The following is an 11,121-nucleotide window of genomic DNA, read 5'->3' as shown; positions in this document are numbered from 1 at the left end:
TGAGTAATCATTCATGACTTATTTACATGAAAACAAAATTACATATCCTTTATATCTAATCCATACACCAACGACCAAAAACACCTACAAACACTTTCATTCTTCAATTTTCTTCATCTAATTGATCTCTCTCAAGTTCTATCTTCAAGTTCTAAGTGTTCTTCATAAATTCCAAAAGTTCTAGTTTCATAAAATCAAGAATACTTTCAAGTTTGCTAGCTCACTTCCAATCTTGTAAGGTGATCATCCAACCTCAAGAAATCTTTGTTTCTTACAGTAGGTTATCATTCTAATACAAGGTAATAATCATATTCAAACTTTGGTTCAATTTCTATAACTATAACAATCTTATTTCAAGTGATGATCTTACTTGAACTTGTTTTCGTGTCATGATTCTGCTTCAAGAACTTCGAGCCATCCAAGGATCCATTGAAGCTAGATCCATTTTTCTCTTTTCCAGTAGGTTTATCCAAGGAACTTAAGGTAGTAATGATGTTCATAACATCATTCGATTCATACATATAAAGCTATCTTATTCGAAGGTTTAAACTTGTAATCACTAGAACATAGTTTAGTTAATTCTAAACTTGTTCGCAAACAAAAGTTAATCCTTCTAACTTGACTTTTAAAATCAACTAAACACATTTTCTATATCTATATGATATGCTAACTTAATGATTTAAAACCTGGAAACACGAAAAACACCGTAAAACCGGATTTACGCCGTCGTAGTAACACCGCGGGCTGTTTTGGGTTAGTTAATTAAAAACTATGATAAAATTTGATTTAAAAGTTGTTATTCTGAGAAAATGAGTTTTATTATGAACATGAAACTATATCCAAAAATTATGGTTAAACTCAAAGTGGAAGTATGTTTTCTAAAATGGTCATCTAGACGTCGTTCTTTCGACTGAAATGACTACCTTTACAAAAATGACTTGTAACTTAATTTTCCGACTATAAACCTATACTTTTTCTGTTTAGATTCATAAAATAGAGTTCAATATGAAACCATAGCAATTTGATTCACTCAAAACGGATTTAAAATGAAGAAGTTATGGGTAAAACAAGATTGGATAATTTTTCTCATTTTAGCTACGTGAAAATTGGTAACAAATCTATTCCAACCATAACTTAATCAACTTGTATTGTATATTATGTACTCTTGAGATACCATAGACACGTATACAATGTTTCGACCTATCATTTCGACACATCTATATATATTTCGGAACAACCATAGACACTCTATATGTGAATGTTGGAGTTAGCTATACAGGGTTGAGGTTGATTCCAAAATATATATAGTTTGAGTTGTGATCAATACTGAGATACGTATACACTGGGTCGTGGATTGATTCAAGATAATATTTATCGATTTATTTCTGTACATCTAACTGTGGATAACTAGTTGTAGGTTACTAACGAGGACAGCTGACTTAATAAACTTAAAATATCAAAATATATTAAAAGTGTTGTAAATATATTTTGAACATACTTTGATATATATGTATATATTGTTATAGGTTCGTGAATCAACCAGTGGCCAAGTCTTACTTCCCGACGAAGTAAAAATCTGTGAAAGTGAGTTATAGTCCCACTTTTAAAATCTAATATTTTTGGGATGAGAATACATGCAGGTTTTATAAATGATTTACAAAATAGACACAAGTACGTGAAACTACATTCTATGGTTGAATTATCGAAATCGAATATGCCCCTTTGTATTAAGTCTGGTAATCTAAGAATTAGGGAACAGACACCCTAATTGACGCGAATCCTAAAGATAGATCTATTGGGCCTAACAAACCCCATCCAAAGTACCGGATGCTTTAGTACTTCGAAATTTATATCATATCCGAAGGGTGTCCCGGAATGATGGGGATATTCTTAAATATGCATCTTGTTAATGTTGGTTTCCAAGTGTTCACCATATGAATGATTTTTATCTCTATGTATGGGATGTGTATTGAAATATGAAATCTTGTGGTCTATTATTATGATTTGATATATATATAGGTTAAACCTATAACTCACCAACATTTTTGTTGACGTTTTAAGCATGTTTATTCTCAGGTGATTATTAAGAGCTTCCGCTGTTGCATACTAAAATAAGGACAAGATTTGGAGTCCATGTTTGTACGATATTGTGTAAAAACTGCATTCAAGAAACTGATTTCGATGTAACATATTTGTATTGTAAACCATTATGTAATGGTCGTGTGTAAACAGGATATTTTAGATTATCATTATTTGATAATCTACGTAAAGCTTTTTAAACCTTTATTTATGAAATAAAGGTTATGGTTTGTTTTAAAAAGGAATGCAGTCTTTGAAAAACGTCTCATATAGAGGTCAAAACCTCGCAACGAAATCAATTAATATGGAACGTTTTTAATCAATAAGAACGGGACATTTCAACTATGAGGGACACAATCTTCTGGTTGTCCATCAACTACATTTTCATTAACGTATTTGTTATGAAAAGAAGGAGATATGGACTTATATCCAATGCCTTTACCCTTTTGATCATTGATTTCGACCATCAGTGCATTCCATTGAGACGCACTTGCCCAACATTTCATTTTGATTGACATAGCTTCTAAATCAGCTTTAACACACTCATTTCCCTTTTTCAATTCATTGATTGTATCAACACGTTTGATTAAAGCTTGATTTATATCAAAGTTATAACATTTAAGATCATGAATCTGTTTTTTATAAACTTTAATTTCCTCTTTTAAATCATTTTCAATCTTTTTGGTCACAAGGTTGGCATGATATTTTTCACGCATCTCGTCATAGATTTTGTTCAAGTTATCTACAGTTATCTTATATTCAGCACATTTAGCACATTCAGTGTTCAAATTAGAGCATGAATTAGAAGATACCTCTTGAGCGCTATTTGATGAGGAAGTATCCACCATAAAAGCAAAATAGTTTGTCTTCTTACCATCAAAGAACTCATCTTCTGATTCTGAGGAGTCTGTAAGAAACACCGATGCATCATCATTCGCAAAACCCTTTCCCAAATGAATCTCTTCAAGTTTATCCCAGATATCCTTAGCTCTTGTCAACCCAAACACTTTCTCGCGATCACTTTCTGATAAACACTTTCTTAGTAAGTTCACTGCTTGCTCGTTCAGCATTTCAAAATCAGTGTAACCCTCAGGACTTTTTGCTTCTGAATCTGACCTCATATCTGATTCATCAACTTCTGAACTTAGACTATCCAGATCTGAACCTTCAACCATAAGAACTGACATCTCCAGTTCTACAGCAATCATTCTACCCCATTCGTCTAGTTCCTTATCAGCATCAACCAATGTTTCTTCACTTTGATCAGCTTTTAGACTATCTTCAAACATTAAGGACCTCTGATGAAGTAGGTGAAATGCTTCCTGATTCAGGTGTTCGAGGAACAGAATCACGTGCTTTCTTGAACTTATCTTTCACCTTTTTCTGAACTTTGTCTTTTCTAATGGTTTGAGATAGTTCTTCAGCTCTTTCAGTGCAAGCAATTATCTTCTCAATTATACTTTAATCAGAAACACAGTTTGTCTCAACTTCAGTGATCTTTGCCATGTTAGCTTTAGTTTGTTCATTCACATTCTGTTTAATTAAACAATCATCATCGTCTCCATGAATGACAACTAGAGCTTTGTTAGGATTTTCAACAAATTCTACATCATTTCCCTTGTCAGTGATGTAGATTTCACGCTTTGTTGATTGACTTTGGGAACTAACTCGATTATAGTTTTGATTCCTGAAAGGATTGTGATTACCCTGCTTCTTCTGTTTAGTACACTGTTTTGAAAAATGACCTAACTCTCCACAGTTGTAATAGGTAACAGTATTCATATCAAAACCCAGTTTTGTATCCTTGGTCAGACTGATCGGTTTCCCAGTTTTCTCTTCATAATCTTTAGCTCTTCTCACCAGATTTTCCATACCCCACATTATATCCATCTTCTCTGCTTCATCCTTATCAAGTTGTTGATAATCTTCTATTGTTAGATGAATATTACCCACACGACCATCAAGGTAATTATCATAAGAATTCACAAGATTAGACAATAAAGCTATGTCTTCATTAATCTTTTCCTTTCCCACTTTTCTTATGTTCTCAATCTTGAGTGTAGATAAAACTTCTGTAGCAGATAGTGTAGATGATTCGGTTGTATTTGAAGTAGGCTGTGGTTGAGTGTTGATTGAACATGGTGAAACTTGTGGTGGGTACGAAGGTTGTTGAATAGGTGCACTGCTGAAATTCAAACCATATATATTCTGATTGTTTGTAGCAAAAGCAGTTTGAAACGGTTCATGAACAGATTTAGGAGGTGGATAACCATTCGGACAATATATTTTGGTGTCTTCAACTTGTTTAGACCTCTTAACTTTGTTCAACAATTCTAATTCTTCTTCCCAAAGTCTTGCAATAAACGAGTTCACTGTAGCGGTAGCAAGTTCTCCACTAGTTTTCATAGTTAATACGAAACCATTCCATTCCAATGGTAATGCTCCAGCTAGACATGTCACTTTATCTTTCTACTCAATGGTTACATCATGCTGGTGTATTTTAGCTAGCAAATGACGATATCTTTCAACCAATTCTGTAATAGATTCTTCGACTTGCCAGTGAAAACGATCAAACTCAGCTTTCAACTCTAAACATTTTCTAGTTTTGTAAGATGTATTTCCTTCATTGAAAGTACAAAGTGATTCCCATATCTTGAATGAATTATCATGACACAGAAATTGATGGAAAATCGGACCATCAAGAGCACTTGTCAAGTTACAATACATCTTCTTCTCCAAGTTATACTCTTCACGTTCTTCAGAAGGCATATTATGCAATGTATACAACTCATTCATAACTGGTGAACGTGGCCATTGAAATTCGATTTCAATATACTTCCAAAGCTTCGTTTCCTGACCATCAGACCAAATTTTAAATCTTGACTTCCAAGTGGAATAGTTATCCATATTCATCAATCTTGGACATTTTGTACCACTTCCAGATTTACTCTCAGCAAGGAGTAATCGTTGAGTCATACTCGTGATACTTTGAACTAACGGTGCAGCTAACACATACTCGTTCGAATTAAACATCTTGACAATCTTACCAAATAGGTAAAACGTCCGGTTCAGAAACCTCAGACGTAAGTGTCACTACCTCAAGCGTACGTGTCACAAGCTCAATCGTACGTGTCACAACTTAATCGTACGTATGACCTTAACAATCAAATGAACCAACACTAAACCTCAAACGTGCGAGTAAGGATCACCCGTATGACCACTCGTACGTGTCAACGTCAACCGTATAATCACTCGTGTGATCAGACTTAATCAATTAACCTAACTAAGGTTAAGCTAAACCGTGCGAATGAGTTCACGAGTGAGGCTCAGCCGTGCAAGTGAGACTTTTTCAGGTTACCCACTCGTGTGACCTGCTATTTACCCTAATTCACTCTAAAACCTAAGAAAATGATGTTAAACCATAATTTCTTCGTCAACAATGAAATGTCCCGTTCATATTGATTATAAACGTTCCATATTAATTGATTTCGTTGCGAGGTTTTGACCTCTATATGAGACGTTTTTTGAAAGACTGCATTCGATTTTAAAACAAACCATAACCTTTAAAATATTACGACGATTATCAAATAATGATAATCTAAAATATAGCGTTTTTCACGCGACTATTACATAATGGTTTACAATAATATTACACATCAACATAATTCTTCGAATGCAGTTTTTAAACAATATTATACAAGCATGGACTCCAAATCTTGTCCTTAATTTAGTATGCAACAGCGGAAGCTCTTATAATCACATGAGAATAAACATGCTTAAAACGTCAAAAAAATTGTTGGTCAGTTATAGGTTTAACCTACATATTATCAAATCATAATAATAGAATACAAGATTTCATTTTTATAACACATCTCATATCAGGCATTTCGCAAACTGCACAGAGATAAAAATCATTCATATGTTGAACACCTGGTAACCGACCTTACCAAGATGCATATAGAATATCCCCATCATTCTGGGACTCTCATCGGATATGATAAAATTGAAGTACTAAAGCATTCCAAATTCCAGAATGGGGCTTGTTGGGCCCGATAGATCTATCTTTAGAATTCGCGTCAATTTGGGGGTCTGTTCCCAAATTCTTAGGCTACCAAGCTAAAAAGGGGCATATTCGGCTTCGATCTTTCACCCATATAATGTAGTTTTATTTACTTGTGTCTATTTCGTAAAACATTTATAAAATTTCATGTATTCTCATCCCAAAATATTAGATTTTTAAAAGTGGGACTATAACTAACTTTCACAGATTTTTACTTCGTCGGGAAGTAAGACTTGGCCACTGGTCGATTCACGAACCTATAACAAATATGTACATATATATCAAAGTATGTTCAAAATACATTTACAACATTTTTAATACGTTTTACTATTTTAAGTTTATTAAATCAGCTGTCCTCGTTAGTAACCTACATCTAGTTATCCATAGTTCGATGTACATAAATAAATCGATATATATTATCTTGAATCAATCCACGACCCAGTGTATACACGTCTCAGGCTAGATCACAACTCAAAGTATATATATATTTGGAATCAACCTTAACCATGTATAGCTAACTCCAACATTACTGCATATAGAGTGTCTATGGTTGTTCCAAATAATATATATACATGGGTCGATATGATATGTCAAAACATTTGCATACTTGTCTATGGTATCTCAAGATTACATAATATATTAGAATTAATATATAATACAATATGAGTTAGCTAGGATATGATTAATATAGATATGTTACCAATTTTCACGTAGTTACAAAAAGCAAAAATATCCAATCTTGTTTTACCCATAACTTCTTCGTTTTAAATCCGTTTTGAGTGATTCAAGTTGCTATGGTTTCATATTGAACTTAAGTTTATGAATCTAAACAGAAAAAGTATACAAGTCATTTTTGTAAAGGTTGTCATTTCAGTCGAAAGAACGCCGTCTAGATGACCATTTTGGAAAACATACTTTCACTTTGAGTTTAACCATGATTTTTGGATATAGTTTCATGTTCATACGAAAAATCATTTTCCCAGAAGAACAACTTTTAAATCAAATTTTATCATAGTTTTTAATTAACTAACCCAAAACAGCCCGTGGTGTTACTACGACGGCGTATATCCAGTTTTACGGTATTTTTCGTGTTTTCAGGTTTTAAATCATTAAGTTAGCATATCATATAGATATAGAACATGTGTTTAGTTGATTTTAAAAGTCAAGTTAGAAGGATTAACTTTTGTTTGCGAAAAAGTTTAGAATTAACTAAACTATGTTCTAGTGATTACATGTTCAAATCTTCGAATAAGATAGTTATACATATATGAATCGAATGATGTTATGAACATCATTAATACCTCAAGTTTAGTAGGTAAACCTACTGGAAATGATGAAAAAATAACTTGAGCTTCAAAGGATCTTTGATGGCTTGGAAGTTCTTGAAATAGAATAATGACACAAAAACAAGTTCAAGTAAGATTTTCACTCGAAATAAGATTGTTATTGTTATAGAAATTGAATCAAAGTTTGAATATGAGTATTACCTTGTATTAGAAAGATATCTTACTGTAAATAAGAAAGATTTCTTGAGGTTGGATGATCACTTTACAAGATTGGAAGTAAGCTAGCAAACTTGGAAGCATTCTTGATTTTATGAAACTAGAACTTATAGAATTTATGAAGAACACTTAGAACTTGAAGATAGAAATTGAAGATAGAAATTGAGAGAGATCAATTAGATGAATAAAATTGAAGAATGAAAGTGTTTGTAGGTGTTTTTGGTCGTTGGTATATGGATTAGATATAAAGGATGTGTAATTTTGTTTACTTGTAAATAAGTCATGAATGATTACTAATATTTTTGTATTTTTATGAGATATTTCATGCTAGTTGCCAAATGATGGTTCCCACATGTGTTAGGTGACTCACAAGGGCTGCTAAGAGCTGATCATTGGAGTGTATATACCAATAGTAAATACATTTAGAAGCTAGGTATTGTACGAGTACGAATACGAGTGCATACGAGTAGAATTGTTGATGAAAATGAATGAGGATGTAATTGTAAGCATTTTTGTTAAGTAGAAGTACTTTGATAAGTGTCTTGAAGTCTTTCAAAAGTGTATGAATACATATTAAAACACTACATGTATATACATTTTAACTGAGTCGTTAAGTCATCGTTAGTCGTTACATGTAAGTGTTGTTTTGAAACCTTTAGGTTAACGATCATGTTAAATGTTGTTAACCCATTATTTATTATATCTAAAGAGATGTTAAATTATTATATTATCATGATATCATGATGTATTAATATATCTTAATATGATATATATACAATTAAATGTCGTTATAACGATAATCGTTACATATATGCCTCGTTTCGAAATCCTTAACTTAGTAGTCTTGTTTTTACATATGTAGTTCATTGTTAATATACTTAATGATATGTTTACTTATCATAATACCATGTTAACTATATATAGTGTATCAATATCTTAAAATGATTCATATGTAATTAGTAAGACGTTGTTATAACGATAATCGTTATATATACCGTTTTCAAGTTTCTTAATTCAATAGTCTCATTTTTATGTATATAACTCATTGTTAAAATAATTAATGAGGTACATACTTATCATAATATCATGATAACTATATATATATATATCCATATGTATGTCATCATATAGTTTTTACAAGTTTTAATGTTCGTGAATCGCCAGTCAACTTTGGTGGTCAATTGTCTATATAAAACCTATTTCAACTAATCAAGTCTTAATAAGTTTGATTGCTTAACATGTTAGAAACACTTAAGCATGTAAATATCAATTTCATTTAATATATATAAACATGGAAAAGTTCGGGTCACTACAGTACCTACCAGTTAAATAAATTTCGTGCCGAAATTTTAAGTAGTTGGAGGTGTTGACGTATCTACCGGAAATAGGTGCGGGTATTTCTTCTTCATCTGATCTTCTCGTTCCCAGGTGAACTTGAGTCCTCTACGAGCATTCTATCGAACCTTAACAATTGGTATCTTGTTTTGCTTAAGTCTTTTAACCTCACGATCCATTATTTCGACGGGTTCTTCGATGAATTGAAGTTTTTCGTTGATTTGGATTTCGTCTAACGGAATAGTGAGATCTTCTTTAGTAAAACATTTCTTCAAATTTGACACGTGGAAAGTGTTATGTATAGCCGCGAGTTGTTGTGGTAATTCAAGTCGGTAAGCAACTGGTCCGACACGATCAATAATCTTGAATGGTCCAATATACCTTGGATTTAATTTGACCTGTTTACCAAATCGAATAACTCCTTTCCAAGGTGCAACTTTAAGCATGACCATCTCTCCAATTTCAAATTCTATATCTTTTCTTTTAATGTCCGCGTAGCTCTTTTGTCGACTTTGGGCAGTTTTCAACCGTTGTTGAATTTGGATGATCTTCTCGGTAGTTTCTTGTATTATCTCCGGACCCGTAATCTGTCTATCCCCCACTTCACTCCAACAAATCAAAGACCTGCACTTTCTACCATAAAGTGCTTCAAACGGTGCCATCTCAATGCTTGAATGGTAGATGTTGTTGTAGGAAAATTCTGCTAATGGTTGATGTCGATCCCAACTGTTTCCGAAATCAATAACACATGCTCGTAGCATGTATTCAAGCGTTTGTATCGTCCTTTCACTCTGCCCATCAGTTTGTGGATGATAGGCAGTACTCATGTCTAGACGAGTTCCTAATGCTTGCTGTAATGTCTGCGATAATCTTGAAATAAATCTGCCATCCTTATCAGTGATAATAGAGATTGGTATTCCATGTCTGGAGACAACTTCCTTCAAATACAGTCGTGCTAACTTCTCCAGCTTTTCATCTTCTCTTATTGGCAGGAAGTGTGCTGATTTGGTGAGACGATCAACTATTACCCAAATAGTATCAAAAATCACTTGCAGTCCTTGGCAATTCAGTGATGAAATCCATGGTAATGTTTTCCCATTTCCATTCCGGGATTTCGGGTTGTTGAAGTAGACCTGATGGTTTCTGATGCTTAGCTTTGACCTTAAAACACGTCAAACATTGTCTTACATATTTAGCAACATCGGCTTTCATACCCGGCCACCAAAAATGTTTCTTGAGATCCTTGTACATCTTCCCCGTTCCAGGATGTATTGAGTATCTGGTTTTATGAGCTTCTCTAAGTACCATTTCTCTCAAATCTCCAAATTTTGGTACCAAAATCCTTTCAGCCCTATACCGGGTTCCGTCTTCCCGTATATTGAGATGCTTCTCCGATCCTTTGGGTATTTCATCCTTTAAATTTCCTTCTTTTAAAACTCCTTGTTGCGCCTCCTTTATTTGAGTAGTAAGGTTAGTGTGAATCATTATATTTGTAGCTTTTACTCGAATAGGTTCTCTGTCCTTTCTGCTCAAGGCGTCGGCTACCACATTTGCCTTCCCCGGGTGGTAACGAATCTCAAAGTCGTAATCATTCAACAATTCAATCCATCTGCGCTGCCTCATGTTCAGTTGTTTCTGATTAAATATGTGTTGAAGACTTTTGGTCAGTATATATAATACTTTTGACCCCATATAACTAGTGCCTCCAAGTCTTTAATGCAAAAACAACCTCCAAATCATGCGTCGTATAATTCTGCTTGTAAATCTTCAATTGTCTAGACGCATAAGCAATTACTTTCGTTCGTTACATTAATACACAACCGAGAACTTGCTTTGAGGCATCACAATATATCACAAAATCATCATTCCCTTCAGGTAATGACAATATAGGTGTCGTAGTTAACTTTTTCTTCAACAATTGAAACGCTTTTTCTTGTTCATCCTTCCATTCAAATTTCCTCCCTTTATGCGTTAACGCAGTCAAGGGTTTTGCTATTTTGGAAAAATCTTGGATGAATCTCATGTAATAACCATAACCAGCTAGCCCTAAAAATTGGCGTATGTGTTTCGAATTTTTCGGGGTTTTCCACTTTTCAACGGTTTCAATCTTTGCTGGATCCACTTGAATACCTTCTTTGTTCACTA

Source organism: Rutidosis leptorrhynchoides, chromosome 7 (genome assembly GCF_046630445.1).
Source record: "Rutidosis leptorrhynchoides isolate AG116_Rl617_1_P2 chromosome 7, CSIRO_AGI_Rlap_v1, whole genome shotgun sequence".
In the NCBI taxonomy this organism is placed as follows: domain Eukaryota; kingdom Viridiplantae; phylum Streptophyta; class Magnoliopsida; order Asterales; family Asteraceae; genus Rutidosis; species Rutidosis leptorrhynchoides.
Note: the sequence above shows the minus strand (reverse complement) of the source record.